The sequence below is a fragment of the Struthio camelus genome, chromosome 3 (assembly GCF_040807025.1).
Source record: "Struthio camelus isolate bStrCam1 chromosome 3, bStrCam1.hap1, whole genome shotgun sequence".
NCBI lineage: Eukaryota > Metazoa > Chordata > Aves > Struthioniformes > Struthionidae > Struthio > Struthio camelus.
Genome location: NC_090944.1, coordinates 14,354,005 through 14,372,600, shown reverse-complemented (window position 1 = coordinate 14,372,600; position 18,596 = coordinate 14,354,005). Strand labels below are relative to the sequence as shown.

Here is an 18,596-nt window from a genome sequence, read left to right as displayed (position 1 = left end):
TAGAGCCACCCATTTTAAACAGAAGCCTGCTAACCCAGAGGAAGCTGTGTAAACTTTCAGAAAGGGATGGGTGGGTTGTGCTTTGTGGGTAGGGACTGAGTCAAAAATCCCTGAAGCAATGACTGCCTGCTTTCTGTTCAGGGAAATCCAACAATTGCATAAACGCAAAGGCTACTCAGCTACAGGCTTTTTCCACTTCCTCTGTTGGTTTTCAGAAGTGTTCAGTGAGTTCTCCACAATCCTGCAAAAGTTTCTACTGTGGCCTATGTCTCTGCAGTTGGATTTCCTATCAGTTATGAAGGCCCCTGGTTGCCTATTGTCAATACCACTTTTAGCATGTAAAGCTTTATATAACCCTGACAAAATATTTTGTTTAAACCACAGTTCCCTCAAGAATCCAGATCCCTGATTTAACAGTGAAAGAGCTCCTGCAGGTCTAAAGTTTGAAAGAGTAGATCCTCTATTAAGTATGCCATAAACATCAGTAGATGTATCTCTATGCTGAGTCCAATAATTAAGAAAAATGAAGGCCCTCATGTAGGAAGGAGGACAGCTGCGCTGTGAATGCACCAAGTATTAGTGAATCCCTCTGCAGTTTACATGAATGATTGATTGCTGGTATTATTAAAAAGGTGGGCCTTCCTTTTAATTTAAATTTGCCCAGCCTCAGTTTCCCACATTTGCTCTTTCTGTGCTTTTCTCTAGAAGATTCAAGAGCCATTTAGCATCTTTTGCCTCAGTGTCCTTTGGAATAAGTAAATTAGGTTGGAGCTGCTGCAGTCTCTTACCCTGAAGCGTGTTCTCCAGCCTTCACGTGTTCTATGTCGGCCTTTTCTGTAGAATCTTTTTCAAAATATGGATAACAGAACTACACATTGTTCTAGTTGTCATTCTTCTATGATGAAACAAATCTTATGAACATAGTAATTAACCTAGAAAACACATTACAAACCCAAGTCATTTACATTTTAAAGAAACCCATATAGCTGGAGAATAGCAGTGTGCATCTGAAGTCCTCCAAATATCTACATTAATTGTTCTATCACTGAAACAAGTTCCTGATGCTTCAGAAAAAGGACCTTATTCATCCAGAGAAGTAGTTACAGATGATCACTGGTCACGCTGAGACAGTCCAGAACACATCATTCCTTTTGCTGTGAAACTGTGCAACCTTCAGCACTACTAGCAGTTCTAAATATATTTGTCAAGTCCGCTGTATAATGAGACATTTCATTACTTCCTTCCTTCTCAGCAGATTAGAACAAAAAGTGAGTTGGGATTTGCTCTCCTGGTATGAGCAAAGGTTAAATCTTTGCTATCTGCCAGGATCACCAGGACAACTGAAAGAGCCTTTTGCTGCCAAACGCGTGTTGGAGTATTGCAGCTCACTTGAGGCTCATGATGCCCCTTGATGACAGGATAGGCTTGTGAGATATTGGCTATATCATCCTTCTAGCGACCTGTGGAAGTTATGAGATATAATCGATATAGTCGTACTGAGATGCTCCAGCCAACTTCAGAGCGTTGTAGTCCTTCATGCTGTACAAGCTGATTAAACTTTGTCATGCAAAGACAGAGAATAGATGTAGGATAAAAGAGAATGGGACTCAGCTGAGGTCCCGCAAGCCTTTCTTGGTCTCTAACACAAATTAATGGAAACTTAAAAGTGTAGCTAGCATTTATCCAGGTCTGCTCAACTATCCATGGGTTCAGCCTTTCCTAGATCCCTTCGAAATTCTTGTGTTCAAGCCAAACACCCACCAGTCTTCACTTAGACAAATCAAATTGTTGTTGGACAATACTGTTGCTGAACAGTGCTTTAGAGTTCTTCTGTTAAAGCCCAAAGAGCCATTCCACTTTGCACAATATAGTTGCATACTAAATGCAGAAGAGTCTTTCCACAAAGGGTAGGATTCATCGCACTTCACTGGAAATGCCAACAGTGTAGATACCTACTCCTGAGTTAGTCTTCAAGACTCCCGTTAGTCCATAGAAAGCATAAGCAACTCTAGCCTAAATGAGTTTAGGTACTTCAGCAGCTCTTCAGAGCCATCCAACTAAAGTACCCATTTCTCTCCTGTTCTCATACATGACTGATAAGTCTACCACACGTTTCCTTGAAGACATTTAAATGATCTTGATGTTGAATGGGAACAGTTCTGAAATCCTGGAAACTACCGTGGGGATAGAAACCATCTTCCACCCACTACAGCAAATCAGGATATAGTTGGGAATAAAACTCAACAAAACAAGAATAAAGAAGAATCATAGCAGAGGGCTTTATAAATACTTTAAAAATAATCACTCAGACTTTCTAAATACTTAGAAAAAAAATCACTCTGTCACTAATCAAAGTAGCCCAACCTCATCATCCTCTTTCCTACCTGTTCCAACCATCGTATTTTCCTCATCTCAACCAAAAGAAGGGGATATATAGAAGAAAACAAAATCCAGCCCTAGCCTGACAAAAAGAAATGAAACTGAAAAGCCCACCGAAATGAATCTAGAAGAAATTTGGATCATAGTCATTAATCAAAAGCACAAAGGTTGAGTACATAGTCCAAGGCTCCCTCTCTATCTCTCTCTCCCTCTTTCTGCAAAAAAAAAAAAAAAAGGTGTATACAAGTGAGCATGTAGGTGAGGTGCCTTCGTTAGTGAAATCTCCAGGTATTGCTTCTTGCCCTTACAATGTGAACTGGATCATCATAGAGTAATTCAAAGGCAATCCTGAGTAGAGATACTCAGATGCTAAGATAAATTCTCATTTTGTCCAGAAATAAGGCTGCCATTAGCTGCAGAGACTGGAGTCCTACAGACAATGTCCTCATCACAGCTCTTCCCACCATGCTTTAAAGGTATTTAACTTTCCACTTCAGGGCATTCTCAAAAAGAGGGTACAGCTTCACCCCACTCAGACACTGAAACAAATAAATAGGGAGCATAGCTGTCCTCGGCTGCTTCTACAGCCAAGGGGGAGAAGTAGACCGTCCAGAAAGCAACTCTCATCATACCTGAATGGCTCATGCTTCCCTCCACTGGCTGCAGAAGACAATTATGCTCCCATGGATTAACAGTGGGCCACAGTGCTGTACCATGTCACCTTGTAAGAACATCAGAGATGATGCAAAAGCAGGAGACACAAAAGCAAGGTGGCCACCAAGTGTCCTTGATTTTCTCAACACATCATCTGCACCAGGACTAAGAGAGGAGCAACATGAGGCTTTTTCCTTGCCTAAAACTACTTTTGCACTGGGGACCCCCCCGCTACCCCTTGCAGGGGCACAGTTTGGTTAGTGTAATAAAATGCCCTTCTGGGAGCCCTAGTGCGAGGCACTAGTACCTCTGCACCACAGTTGGGGCTTATCCTAGCAGTAGCCATCTTTCTCAACCTCTGAGACCGTCCAGATTTTTTATGTACCCTGACAAAGGGCCCTTGTGTTACAAATGAGTCACTGGGGTGTTGCTGAGTGCCAGCTCCACGGGGTAATACTTTCCCATATTAATTTGCAAAGCATCTCAGTGTCTCTTGGCATGAAAGGCACCATAGCTGAAAGTCTGAAAAGCACCTACATGACTTAGGCTCCGGATCACCCTGGATAGTGGTGACTGAGGCTCTCACTTAATAAAGCAGTTTTAAAAAGTTTCCTCTATAAAAAATGATCCTTCCTTCTACTTCCACACCACTGATGACCAAAAAAGTGCTTTCCTCATCTCAAAATCACACTCTCCGGCAGCTCTATGCCTACCCCCACGCAAGTGTCCCTTCCATCCACTTCCCCCCCACCCCGTGGCAGGAAAACACTTAACAAAATTATAGTTCCCACATTCCTTCCTGGCCGGGGTCACCTCCGTGTTCCAGACCAGCAGGGATTACCGTGCTCTCTGACATAACAGAGAAGGAAGATTTGCCCTGCCCATTCAGCACAGTGCTTTCAGGCTTGTGTTTTTCAGCTACAACTCTGCCCGGCACTGGTGGAGAAGGGACCGTTTGCAGGAAAGGGAGGTTGCAGGGTTTGTTTGATTAAATCCCTGCAAGCCAAAAGGTTCGCTCTCTCTCACTCATTGAGAATTGCTCACAGGCTGTTTTACTTTGTTTCAAAGAGAAAAGAAAACAAACCCCAAACCCAGCAACCGACAACACAGGCGAAAAAGCAGGTGCGCCTTGAGCTCTCGGGAAAACAAAGAGACTGAGGCAGGAGTTGACACTTTAGAAGTTTCCCTCCCAGCACAGGAGGACAAGTTGGGAAAAGACTTGGACAAGACCGCACTTGCTGTCCTACAGGTAAGGACGATGTCTGTGAAATGTAGCATCAGTCTCTATGCGTGGTTTCATGGTTTGGGACAGGCGAAGGTGGCATCAAAGAATTTTCAGGGCCAGATCCTGACGTGTCAGTGCAAGCTTTGCATGATCAGTAAACCTGCTGCAGATTTCCACTGAGAGAACTGCAATCAGGCCATTTTTCATTTTGTGGTGATTAGACGATAGGTTTCTGTAGGATGCTTTTGGCTTCTTGGGGAAAGGATTAAAGCATTCAAGCCTCTGACAAAGTGTTAACCTCTGTTAGCCTGTCTAGTGAGTTTTAATTGAGACTATGACTAACTTAGGTTAAACTCAGGGCTGCAGAGGGAAGAGAGGGAGGTGCAAGGAAATACTCTATTCATCTGCTTGGCATTTATTACCTCCTATTTATTACCATGAGGCAGGCTAGATACAGTTTCAGTAAAAACAGATCAACTACAATAGCTGCTAGGTTTTTTTTTTTTCACTTTATCTCATTCTTACCATGGGCTGTGACTGCGTTTTGCAATGCAGGCAACAGGCACAATATTCTTGTCAGGCATGCAAGATGGTCGCTTTGTTTCTTTTAAGTGTAATCTCTTGCAGCCCCATTTAGTTTCACGTTAGATGACACTTACTGACAGGGTAGAGGAATTTGGGGCACACAGGGCCCCAGGCTGAGGCACTGCTGCATACCACCTTTGAGTGCTGTATGTCACATTTATCTTGTTTCCGTTTTTTATTACCTGTGTTTTGAGTTGCTCTTACATAAATTCAGTTTTATTGTATCACGTTGGAGTGCTGGAGTGCTTTTCCCAGTGATCAATGTCAAGGGGGGTACAGGGGTGCCTTCAAATGCTTTTACTTCCACTGATGCAAATAGTCTCAAAAGTCCATATCCATCCAAAAAATATGGAATATAGCAGTATGTACCAGTCACATAAGTCCTTGAGATTCAGAGAAAAACACAGCTGCTGTGTGACCTTGCACAAGCCTGTTTCTCTGCTCCCTCTCCCCGTCAGTGGGAAAGTGATGCATACCTACCTGCATAAAGGGCTGCCAGATTCGGGGAGAAAGGTGTTATTGTCCAACTGTTGTAATTCTCAAGGTCACTGACAGTTTTATGGGAAGCAACAAGTTTGGAAGTGGCAAGGAACTGGCAAGGGAAAGGATGTTGGGATTTGAAAGCTAAAGGCTCTGTTTCTCCCTGCACCATTACTTGCTGTTGCACAGAGAAAACCATATTTCTTAGTTATTAGATCTCCCTCTCACCCAAAAAATTCCTCATCTGTTTCTGTCCCTTAGCCTGTCTTGTAAAACTTAGCAAAATTGTCTTGGCAAACTATTCTGGACTGAAATGTTATGTAAGCAAATGTAGGGGCAAATCTTTAGCCTCTGCCTAGCAGTGATACTCGGCTGAATTCAGTACAGCTCAGCCAGCTCAGCAGGGAACTCGGTGTGAGTCTTTGGCATTTCTCATTATTTAACTTCCCTAGATCTTCTCCTGTGACTTTGCCTCCAGTGATCCAAGTTCAAAAAACAAACAAATGGAGAACATGCGTAGGCTCCAGAAAGATATCTTTGTCCCAATCTGCTTGATTATTTTTATTTTTTTAACACCTCTTAGACAGGCTTAATAAAGCAGTTTTCCAAAGTTTGAACTGGAGACGTGGGAAATTCCTCAAACTAGGCAGAGCTTCCTCTCATTGTTAAAACACAAAAGGGTAGCACAGTCTTTACTAGAGTTCCTTTCTTTAACCCATTCATCTTGATCACCAATACCTCCCTGCTGCTGTTTTTTAAGGCTACGATTCCTGGTTTACCAGAAGGCACAAGGGATTACAGTAAGCAAGTATGGATGTGTATTGCCTCATTTGTGAGGACATCATTACATTTAGTTCTATATTTGTACTTCATAACTGAGACAATTTGCTGCTAGAATTAATCTCAGCCTTGTGTAAGTATCATGGCTTTTTAAGACCAGAAGGGATGTCTCTACAGGAAAACTAAAATCCTTTAAGAAAACCATTTGTGGTTTTGCATGAAACAGTCTCTTAGGATTATCATCCCAAAGAGGGCTCCATATTGCCGTTTATGAGCTGATCCACAGTAACTGCACAGTTACGTAGAGTTTATTTCTCAAATGACCTTGTCTATGGGCAGTTATCACCTATCAGCTAATCGGACCCAGCGCCTGATGTGTGTGGTAACAAAGCAGCATCTTATTCCCCTTACCTGTGCTCAGCAGCATCCTGCATAAGGACTGAGCTGGCGCTGCGGGAGCACAGAAGTCCGAGAGCTGAGATGGCAAAAGCTGGGAGTGCAGGACCACAGGGCTGCAGTGGGCTAGCGAAGTTGTATGAAGAAAGCAGATGACGTGGAAGGCACATCAGGAGTGCCAGAATAGGGAGCATGGGAAAGAGCTAGTACAAGATAATTTGCGATGGCTTGTTTCTCTGTGAAGGAGGGCTGATCTACTTCACATTTACTGAGAGAAAGGGCAGTTCCTGCAGAGCAGCTAACCTACTGCAGCAGGCTGTCTAGTAATTGCAGTACTATATTTGCATGTTATAGCACTGCATCAGTGGACTTTGTTAAGAAACCTTTGACTACATTTGCAGCCTACTCTGAGGTCTTGTCAGTTATAGTGGTTTCATTATGATGACCATCCCATGACCTGGCATGAACCTTATAACCTTAATCCATCATTTATGCACTGAACGTATAATATCTGTCCAAATTTCAGTTTATCGCTGGAAGCCTATAATGAATTCTGGCCTGAGACCCTATCCTGTCCATCATAACTGCCATCTAAGCAAGTCAAAGAAGATGGATATCTAGCCCACCTTTTAGAGCTCTAGCAGACAACTTTCAAATAAGCAAATGCTTTTTTCCCAGCCTGGAACAATCAAGTTGTTTCTGTATCATCTCAGCTAGGTGATTTATGTAAGCAACATTTGTTTTAGGAAGAGCTCAAAGGTCACCTAAAATTGACCACTCCTTGCATGGAGCTCCTTACTTCTGGCTGAAAGGAGAACTCTGTTTAATTTGTCTTCTGGGTATCCCTGCAGACCTTGCTTCATCAGGCTATGTTAGCCCAAATGCTGATGGGTTAATCCTGCCCCTACATCTCTTTAAACACCCTGTTCAGCAGGGAGCTAATATCATCCTTGTTTGGGAACTGAAGCACAGTGACAGCGAGTTCATGTGCATGGCTAGCTGCTGTGACCCCAAGCTCTGCTTAAAGCCACCTCAGTGGCAGGAGAGAAGACGACGTGGCAAGCCAGGTTTGAGGATGCCTGTGTGTAGCAAAGTTGTGTGGCTTCTCCATTTAAATCTTAATAAGAAACATTAATTTCCAAATGCCTTCCCAAGAAACGTAATAGATCTGCAATCTAGTAGGCAATTTACTGTCCTCGGAAATTCCTCAAAAAAGGCAGAGTTTCCCCCCATTGTTCATGCACAGAGGAAAAGGTCTACTAGAGTTCCTGCTTGGGCTCACTCCTGTGACTACAAATTTGGCCCTCAGCAACCATCAGACTAAATGTGTAAAAATCATTTTCATTCCAAAGCCGTCTCTACGTGCCTTAAAACAGGCTGTTCACAGCCCTTGCTCCTGAAATCATTTTACTTTTCCTTCTTGAGGGAGAAATTCATTAAAATCTTGGGTGGGGTCTCTAAACATCTGGGGTGACCGATCCTACCAACTAAGAGCCCGGATATGCCTGTGCATGCCTCAAGCCTCTCTGGCTGTAAAACAGGAATGATGACACTTCCTTCCCTCCTCTCACTATCTGTCTGGTTTTAAGCCTACAGCTTAAAACATGCAATGACACTTAACAACTAGTTGCCTTTATTTCAATTAGGACACTTGAGAGGTCCTGTGCTATTAATGAGAACCTATCTGAAAAGCTGCCGAGGCTCTTTCTAAACGCCTTATTTCCATCCTGCCTCACATTGGTGATCTCAGCAGTTTTTAGTACTGTGGTACTGAACCTGGCACAGATTTAACACATCTAACAGCAGGTAAGGGAGGCTTTCCATGTCCATGAATTAAGTGCACATACAGCTGAGGGTGCTGAAGCAGGGAAGGCTCCTCGTAAAGTAAGTATTTAGATTTTCTGTATAGTCAGTGGAGACACAGGTGCCTCTGAAAACCTGTAGTGGGAGATGCCACCAAAATTAGGCACTAAACTCTTCCCATTGAGAGCTAAGGATCTAAGAATATTTCTAATCATGAAATGCGCTAGGATTAGGAGAAATGCATGCAGAAGAAACAGTGCAGGAGGAGAGACTGGAATTGTTCTGTAATGTGAAGGCCATCTGGCAGGGCACAGCTCACCTCCATATGCCTGAACTCTCCCCTCTGCTCCAAAACAAAGTAGCCTAGGCTGTGCTGCCGACTGAGAACAGCCCCTGGCCCAAGCTGTCCTTCAAATCCTTCCTGGGAATTTTAGGAGAGAAAGATAGCTGGCATTGGCTGTGCCAGGGAACAGGCTAACTACTGAACTCCTAGAAAAATCTGGAGGGAAGAGACCTCAGTAGGTCATCTACTGCAGCCCTGCCTCTCGTGTTTGTTTAAACTCTCCCAAGACATCTCCAGAGCTAGAGCAATGCTACTTGCCCACCCAGATCAGAGCCGGACCGCAGACGCAAACCCACTGCCAAGTGCAAGAAAGTTGTCTTTGTGTCGCCATGCTCTCATGCCATGAGAGCCTGAAACGCACCACACAGACACAGACACCTTCCCTGGTCTTAATCTGAAGGGACGCCATTTTGAACTAGGCCAAGCATCTGGCCTAAATCTAATATGCCTTGAATGTCTTTTGAGCCATATTAAAATGAACTAGTCCCAGCAATGTTGATGGTATTCTGTCTCAACCTCACATCCAATGTCAATGACAAAGGTGGAACCAAAAGCTCCGATAATTTTGAAGACTGTAGACAAATGTGGCCTTCCAGGAAGTTAAACACTAGCAATATGTAGTATTTCTGAGTAACACTGTGCTCTGAAAGATAGATCTATGGCAAAATAGTACGGCTGGAAGTGAGAAGATTAGTGGAATGAAAAAATAAACAATTGTTTTTTCTCTCAAGCTTGATAATTACAGAAGGGAACTATGAGCGATGGATCACAGAGACCTAGCTTCACTGATATAAGGGATTTACCTCCACTTTCATGATTCTGTGTGCAACATGTGGATGCTACTTTATACTTACTATATTTTTGTTGCTAGGTGTGACAGACTAGGCCATCATGCAGGAAACGCCTGCTGTTCAGGGCAGGCTTATACAAACTCCAAATGGCTGTCACCTGCACATCTTGCAGTAGCTTCCTTTGCAGCAGGCTGCACTTGCAGCAATAACAGGAAAAAAATCAGGAGGTTAATAAAATGAAATGAGCAGGAAGCATGCAGTCATCAGACTTTTTAGTACTTCGCTGTATAGAAGTAGCTTGTGGCTGGCCTGACCTAGGAACCTAATCCAAAACTCATTGAAGGCCATGGAAATGTCACTTTGACGGATATTGTTAGACAACACTCTTCACTAGATAAATATGGGAGTGAGTACATGGAGCTTCCCACCTTCCCTGTACCCATGCACACAGCTGAGCTCCAAATCTCTTGCTTCCTTAAAGCTAGATCTGAGATAGGCCTGACACTGATGACTGCACAGGCTTCAAAAAGGATGAGGTGGGAATGGGAAATTTCATGGTCACATCCCTTCTCCCACTGCAGCCCTTGGAAGTGAGAGAATGCCTGCTGACGTGTTTTTCCACAGCCTTTCAAAACATACAGCTTTCAGCTATGTGCAGAGCTGGAATAGCACAGAGCTGAGCCCACTGTTTCCTATTTTCTTCTTTCATTAATTTTTTTCTTTGTTTGTTTTACACAGTGTCTCTAAAACAATGCTCCAGTAGGTACCTTCAGCTGGAGTCAGGCAAAATCTTTTGAGCAGGGGTGAGGAAGAAATACCAGGAAGAGGGTAGGAGTTTGGCAGGGCTTTATTTTCCCCAAAATGTTCTGGCTTAAATTCCTTTTGCACTTTGGTTTCAGCTACTACTTTATTCAGTCTGGCATATTAACTTGTTTCATGACACGGGGTGCTCATGCCTTTGCTCATGAGTCCCATGGCATCAATCTACACACAAATAACAGCAAAAAAAGTGAACACCACAACAGCCCTGAAAACTAAGCCTCTGCCCAAATCATAGGCATTCCCCTAGCCTAACCAGCTCAATCCCTTGCACTGTGCTAGGCGCAAAACTGGAATAACACAGTCCCTCAAACGTCACAGAAGAAAGTATCTCACAGCCTGTGTATTGCCTGCTTGAATCCTTATCACTAAGCATTTGGATTTGGAGTTCATGATTAATTTGTGTTTATATTATTTTTGTTCTCACTCAGATGTGTTATCTAGGGTCAGTGCAACTTCCCCCACCCCCAGCCTTTCCCTTTTAGCCAACTCTCCCATGAAATATTGTTGTGCTGGGTGTGTGTTTCTTAAAGTCATTGTGTGTTTTGTGAAACAAACACTCAAAAATCTCTGACCATCCAACTTACTATGCAGTCATCAAAGGTCATGTTTTATGCACAGAAGGGAAAGCTCTTCTGTTGTGGCTGAGGAAGAATAAACTCAATAGTCACACAAAATTACCACTAACAGAAGGGCTTTAGCTCCAAAAATCAAATCTCTGAAAAAGTGCTCAGCGACTGTTTAAAAGGATAGATCAGTACCCCAGCTAAAATAAACCGGAGCTCCCTGAACTAGAGTCTTAGTTCCCTCTCCAGCTGCCTATCTGCTCCCTTCATCCCTTCTAATCTTCAGCTGCTCCTGGTTCCTCCCTCCTTGCATCTTTTACTGCCACAGATGAGCCTATGCCATCGTACACTTTTTATCAGAAATGCCAGAGGGAAAGAGCTACTTAAGCTGCAGAAAAATACTGGCATGATGACAAATGACCTTAAAATGGCCAGGAATAATATTAAGTTCAAGAAACATGTAACATAATTAGAAAGGTGCAGAGAAGAGCAACAAGCATTGAAGAGATGGGATAACTTCTGGGAAAGAACGACACCACAGAGCATCTGCTATAGCCCACATTTGATGGAAGGCTGTGGGGCTATAGGGTCCTTCAATCTGACCGAGTGCAGATGTGTTCGTAATATTGAACTATAACTACCTATTAGACAGGCTAGGGAACAGTCTGTCAGTGTGAACAAAGGAGTGAAAAACAGAACAAATTGCTATTAATACGTAGCTTAGCAAAACTCTAAAGCCAACCATGGGTGGGAGGGGTCATAGCATCAGTGACTGAGAATGTGTCTTACAGGCCAAGAAGAGGGTAAGTACCTAAGGCTATGGACTAATACTCACTCTGGAAAGAACACTGCGGTGGAAAAAATATCCAGCCAATGTGATTGTTACCTTCTTGCTGCTTCCAGTAGAGACATGTTCACCTCTACTTCTGCTGTCACTGCCATCACTGCCCACAGGAGGGGTCACGTTCCCAGACACAGAATATATAAATGTTTCAGCCAAGACGAATAAAAACCACTGGCTCAAGAGGGCTGCATGAGGATAGACAATTCTAGCTACTCTAGAATGCCATATATCTAGTTTCCTGTTTCACCAGACAGCTGCAGGGTGCAAAATGGAAGCCCTAGCACAGTAGCTCCTGAGGGAAGAATCATTAAGCTATGTTATTCAAGGTATCGGGGCACAGATCGCAATGATCTCCTCCAGCCTCATCACCTATGAATCTAGGAGCCATCTCTTGCTCACCCCTTTGCAGCAGTTTGTGAGTGCTATGGTCTGCTGAAACTTGGCGGGGCTTTCACCAGGGAAATGATTCCACTGCCTTCCTCACCTCATTCTTGGGAAGCTTTTCTTACAAGAACGACATGGCTAAGGGAACCGGGTACGGAGCCTCCACGGAATGAAGGAAACCATGGCTGGACTCTCAGTTGAGAGGGGGAAGCATTGGCTCCAGTCATCCCAGCTCCCACAGAATCACAGAATCGCTCAGGGCAGAGTCAATCAGAGCAGCTTGCTCAGAGCCACGCGCACTCAGACTTGGAATATCCCCAAGGATGGAGACTCCACAGCCTCTCTGGGCAACCTCTTTCAGCGTTCAAACACTCTCACAAGAAAAACGTTTGCTCTTACGCTGAAGCAGAATTGCCTCCAGTTCAGTTGGTGCTCGTTGCCTCTTGTCCTTTCACTGGGCGCCACTGACAAGAGTCTGGCTCCGTCTGGACTCCCCCTCCCATCAGCTATTTATACACAGTGATAAGATCCCCCTGAGCCTTCTCTTCTCCAGTCTGAACAAGCCCAGCTCTCTCAGTTTCTCCTTGTATGACAGATGCTCCAAGCCTTCCAAACATCCTTGCGGCTCTTCCCCAGACTCAATCCAATGTGTCCATGTCTCTTTGGTACTCGGGAGCCCCGAACAGCGCACGCAGCTCCAGATGTATCCAGAACCAGAGCATCTTCTCAGCACTGACTCTGGTGTCCAATGAGAACCTGTGTCCCAAAGACCAGAAAAGACACAAGGCCGGGTACGGTTCAAGAAAGGCTTGTGTCCATCTAGGGGAGAGAGAGAGTGAAAAATCTGAGAGCTAGACAGAAGGATGAGGTGGAATAAGCCATATCCCGCTGCGTGCAAAGCAGTGACCTGAGCTAGGGGAAGTCATGCAGTGAGCCTCAGGGCGGTGCGGGTGTCTAGCTTGAATCTAGAGGCAGCCCAGCCACCAGGCCTTTTCTGCAAACCCTGCTCCAATTTACAATACACCATGCCAGTGGTATGTTATTTCTGGCTCTGTCTTAACCCAGATATCTCTGCACCATGCTACACAGGCAAGGTCATAGAACCCATGAGTTACATGGGTACCATCTCCCTGCCAGAGATGGAGTTACCTACTCTGAAGAAAATCTATGGAGAGGTTAATTCTCAGTCAGCCTCTCCTATCCCACCATAGTGAATGGCCCTTTAAGTGCAGGTGAACTTCACTACCTAACCCCACGTGAGAAAAAGGCCAAAAGTCTAGCATCAGTGTACTTCCTTCCCAGACAAGACAGCTGTACAGCTAATAAGCAACCATGATAGAGCTAGTGTCTCGTCAAATGTGATGGACTGCTTAGCACCTTCCCCCTTCCCTGAGCTAGTGCTTAGCCATTAATTAGTGCAGTTAATGCTTATTCATGTCAGAACACCCCCACTGGTCCAGCAGATTGCTGTTCCCTGCTGACAAGCGGTAGATCCAGCTGTTAAAAGAGGCTGGCTGGTACTATTCAGACAACGTGGAAATGTCCACGGATACGGACATAATCTGCTCTCTGATCATTAGGACTGCTTGGAGGAAGTGATAATTTAGCCATTCAACTGGGCAGTGTTTTCTACACTGTAATTACGTAGCTCGGTAGTTCCTATTCCAGGTACTGTGCTTCATCAACATGAGTCTTGCAGAGTTGTTTTCTTCTTGCAGGAAGTTCTGCTCGGACCCTGTATGATTTGGCCCTGTTCTGTAGATAGCCGGAACCAATTAAATTTTTGTTTTCCACGCAGACTGTAAAAAGGTCATCAGCAGCTCAGAAAGAGACTTAGAGAGAAGTAGAGGAATTAAAAGTCATAGGTCAAGAAGGAAAAGTATATGCCTCACATAAAAGGATGGAAAATGTGATTTCATGTAGAAGACGGTGTGAACCAGAGCCCTCCTCTGGAAATACTTATCACCTTGAGGAAGCCCTTGATGAGGTTGTAGACATTGTTCAGTTTCTCTGCGTTTAAATCAGAGAGAAGATAGCGCTGAAGTGGTCCAGAAGGGCCTGAACCTAAGAAGTATATTGCAGAGTCCAAACGCAGCTCTGAGTACACAGAACAACGATCCGGCATGTCTCCTCTGAAAGGAAAATTAGTCAGGATTTAAACCTCATTCATTGCACATAGATTGAAGCAACCATAGAGAACCAGAAAGTGGTAATTAAGAGAGGGTCAATAAACTGTCAGCATTGCACCCCTTCCCTACACACTCACATGAAGGCAGAATCAAGAGCTCTCTTCCGCGTCAGATGTGTTATTGCCTGTTCTTATAAGCCTCCATCGAAGGGAACTTTGCAGCTACCCTAGGTAGCCTAATGCAGTGCTTTTCTAGCTTTTACAGTTGCACATTTTCCATGACAGCTAACATATTTGTCTTTGCTTCAGACTGTGTGATTCCATGTCATCCTTCATTGAGAACATTTATATCAGCCCTTTGCAAACTGACAGACCATTATCATGTCCTTATCTGAGCATTTTCTTTGCCAAATTGAACAACCTTCAACCTGTTTGCATAATTCACTCTGTCTTCATCTCTTAGTATTCATATGTCTCTCGTTTGGATGCTCTCCAATACACCAACCTTTGAACGCAGCACTCCAGCCAAGACCTCAACAATATCAAGTAGAGCAGACTAGTTACCTTCTAGGCCTTAAATTCAAAATGCTTAAGGATATATCTCAGAAAGATATTAACTTATTTGCAACAAAATACACTGGCTAGATTTAGGCAGCAATTTGCTTTGACTTCCTCTACATCTTTTTCTGAAAGACTACAGTATTGAGGTAGGTGAAACCGTACAGAGTTACTTGAGAGAGGTAAGAAATGAAGCCCCAGGCATTACCAGGTTCACTCTGGTAAAGCCCTTTTGTCTCAAGGAAAATCTGTCCATTAGTTCCAATATGCTTGGGGTTGATTCTGTTCTTCCATTTGGAAAATACATCTCTCTGAGAGGCTGACCATGCAAAATTCAGACTGAAAGATAAAAACACCTGAGAAAAATATCATAAGAACCTGCAGTGTATCAGATCTCTGCAAGGTGGTTCCCTTCTTGCATTTGCGTGTGTTGCATCCAGTTTCAGCCTGGCTTTGGTGGCTTTTTCTGAGTTCAGGATAAAAGTGGCAATGGAATATATTGCACAAGCTGCTGAGTTGTCAGTTAGATCCTAGAGAGGAGATTTACCGAAGTAGGCTTCCTGGTTACTGAAGTGTTAAGAGCCATCACAGGACTGGAATGAAGGTGGATGAGTTTACAGGGCTATATCTTATTAGTTTCATTTCTAAATTGTTTCCAATCTACTTTTGCTTTGAATGGTATCTCTCAGGTTGCATCTACATGGAAACATTACCATGCTCCCATATTCTTGCTCACACCAAATGAAATGTGTCCCCCTGCCTTTGTAGTGGTATAGTCTCAGTGAATTACCAGGTCAGCATAGCTCTGCCTTGTTTTGGATGAAATGCTCCTAGTTCAGAGCAGATATCCTGTAACACACCCTTCGTGCGTTCTCTGACCTGTTTTGGCTCTTAAAGTGCATGCTCAGATGTGCCCTGGGGCTGGAACTGGGATAATAAACACAGGTGATTTGTGCCCAGATGCGTATAATTGATGGCAGAAGTATTTCAGGACCAGCGTCGGGCAGCCTAGGGGAGACACCCTGTAGCAGGTGCCCAGTTGTCATGCAAACCTGATGATGGATGTGCCTTTTGCATGATGCAGGCAGATTTTTCTCCATTGCTCCCTACAACACGAGAATAAAGAGAGCTATTTTCAGCCAGTGGCCTAACATATACCTGGCCTCCAGCTACCTCTAATGGGCCAGTCAACACCACCATCTGGTTCTCCGTTTCACTGGTGTTAAGCTCTGTAAGGCAGAAATTATTTTTTTGTTTGTACAGCACCAAGGGCATTCTGCAACCTGCTCACCTGCCACTGCTTTAGAAACGCATAATCAACAACAACAACTGGCTTAGAAGCACATTTACCTCTAGCTAAATCCACTTCCTTCAGCTGATGAGATCTTTTTAGGCTTCCTCCTTCAAAACATTTGCTAAACCAGAACCTTAACATTCAGAAAGTTCACAGCTGCTGGTGACATGGGGGTACATGATGAACGAATCGAGGAAAAAAACACTTAGCAAGATGGTTAGGAGATTCAGTGATCCCTCTGTGCTCACATACCTTGTTGATCACGTACCTAATGCTCTGACATTGCACAGTTTTCACATTCTCCTGCAAAGCGAACACGTATTTTTCGTACCTTTTACGCTGCAGTTTGATGATACACACTGTCTCCAGCAGAAACCCCATTTCAGGGAGTCTTTTCCCCTTGCCACCATTTTTTCCCATTCCACACCCCAAGGTGCTAATGGCTAAAATTTTTGAAACCTACAGCACCAAAAAAAAAAAAAAAAAGTGTGTGCGAGGGTTAGATTAGATGAATGTTCTGGTCTAGGACTGGTACCATGGAAGATGTGAATCCACCACAGCTAAACCTGGTCTAAACCATGGCTCTGCTAGTCCTGCCCTCCTCTGCACTCCATCTTCTGTGTGGACGCTGCTGCTTGTCTGGACCTGCAAGCAGCCAGCTGTGGCAGCAACTCTGAGTGAAAACTATTTAGCTGTTTCCGCAAGGATTGGCCATGCCTTAAATTGCAGCTAAACTGCTTGCTGGGGCAGAAGGGATGGGGTTGCATGCTCCTGACCCTCCTGCCCAGCTCCATCCCTTCCTTCCCGTTCCCTGCTTCTGGCCACATGAGTTGCTACACTCCTTGTTCAGGCTCTGGCACTCACTGCGCTCTTGTCTGAGCTGATTAAACTCACTCATATGAAAGAAAGCTAGACGCCTTTTTGTTGGGTTAGTTTTCTGCAGGGACAGTGAGTTAAATCACCTCACAGAAGGGTCTTAAAAGCACCAGAGCCAGTATATGGTTGGCAGTAAAACCCCTCCGCAGAGACAGAAGTGGTTGCATACGCTGCTGTAGATGTAGCCTTGGTTTTCTGCTTGTTGTTTAGATGCCTGAACCAGCTCCGCTGGGCATCAAACAAGACCATTGCCACTGCAACACTGGTCAGGCTGCAAAGGCAGGGGACATCAGCTGCACCAATTTAATCAGCTAAAAACTGCCGCCAAACAGCAGGCTGAGCACTGACTCACCACAGTGCAGGGAGCAGAGAGCAGCCAGGTTTGTGGGAAGAGGAACAGGAATAAGCTGGCGTTGCTGCCAAAGACAACCTACCCTCAAGCTGGCTTGTGGGGGAGGAGTTTACAGTCACACACCACAATATCCTTACAAATGCCAGCACCTGCAAATGCTGCAGGGCAAACTTAGCTAAATACATTTTGCTTTTTGTGACTTAAACACAGCACAGGGCAAATATGGTATGATGGGTCTCAGGGCTGTTAGAAATCAGGCAACAAGCACGCTCACCAGAGACAGATGATGGAGGGATGAAGACCCAGTATGAGCTCACTCTGACACAAAAATCACCTCTGCTACCCAAGGTAGTTAATACCAATGGCAACACAAAATGCCACAATGCTATAGTGACAGCCAACCCTCCTGTCCCAGTGCTGCTGGGATCGACACACTTTATCATAAATTGCCAAACTCAACTGGCAACATGACCCTACCATAGCTGCTGAGACCAGCCCTGGGGTCATGACCCCTTAATTTGGGAAGTACTGCAGAAGTGGGAAAGCCATCTCACCTTGACAGGCATCTTATCGACTTTTTTGCTGCCATTATTCTGCAGTGCAACAATGAGTGACATTTATGGCTTGACTCAGTTGCCTGCCTTTTGGGATGCCCTGGTGTGTCCCACCTGGCCTTCAGCTGCTGCCTGGTGGCTCTGGAGATTCTGGAGCACCTCTGCCTGCCCCACATGTATATTGCCCCCATCCCATGCCTTCGTACGAGAAATCAAGATCTTCAGAGGGACCGTTCCCAGTCTGGGGGGAACAGGAGCTATCTACATAGACTCATCTGCTGAAGAAAGTGCTGCTTAAAAAAAAAAAAAAATCCCATATGAGTTCCATATGAGTTTAATCCCAGGTTCTTCTAGACAAATTGCTTGAGTTCAGCAAGTCACTGCCTCACATGCACAGGCACAAATCCCATTGATAAACGGGTTGTGGTCAAATACTGTAGGCACAAAAACCCCCTCGTTATTTGGACAGGCGTCCTGTGTTTACGCAGTGGGCTCCTGGCTCTTGAATTTATTCCAGGTAGAAACACAGATAACTCAGAGCCTCCGCCTAGTTCAGGGAATTTCCTGCTCTTCACCCTCTGCCACAGTAGCCTTCAGAGCCCAGGTGCAGCTGCTCTGAGGGCACTGGCACACATCCCCAGAGCCTGCCAAGCTCAACCCACTTGCCTGCGAGTCTGACAAGGTGAGCATGCTGCAAGCTCAGGTAGGGAAGACCTGAGGTTTTTCCTCCTTTGTTTTTTATATCAAAGCCCACAAACATTTTGCCCCAGCTACACAAACAGAGT

The 18,596-nt window shown here is 44.6% G+C and overlaps 1 protein-coding gene across 6 annotated transcripts in view; it reads left to right on the top strand.

Annotated features, from left to right (window-relative positions):
* Nucleotides 1-3,851: 3,851 nt before the first annotated feature.
* The window catches only part of ADGRF5 (adhesion G protein-coupled receptor F5), a 48,327-nt gene continuing 33,582 nt past the window's right edge, over nucleotides 3,852-18,596 (top strand). For 4 of the 6 annotated variants that reach the window (XR_011139975.1, XR_011139974.1, XM_068937017.1 and 1 more), the window contains exon 1: nucleotides 3,852-4,282. The gene's annotated coding sequence lies outside the window, so the exon portion shown is untranslated. Of the gene's footprint in view, nucleotides 4,283-18,380; nucleotides 18,494-18,596 lie in introns of those variants that run through there. The other 2 variants (XM_068937013.1, XM_068937014.1) reach the window with 2 other exon arrangements.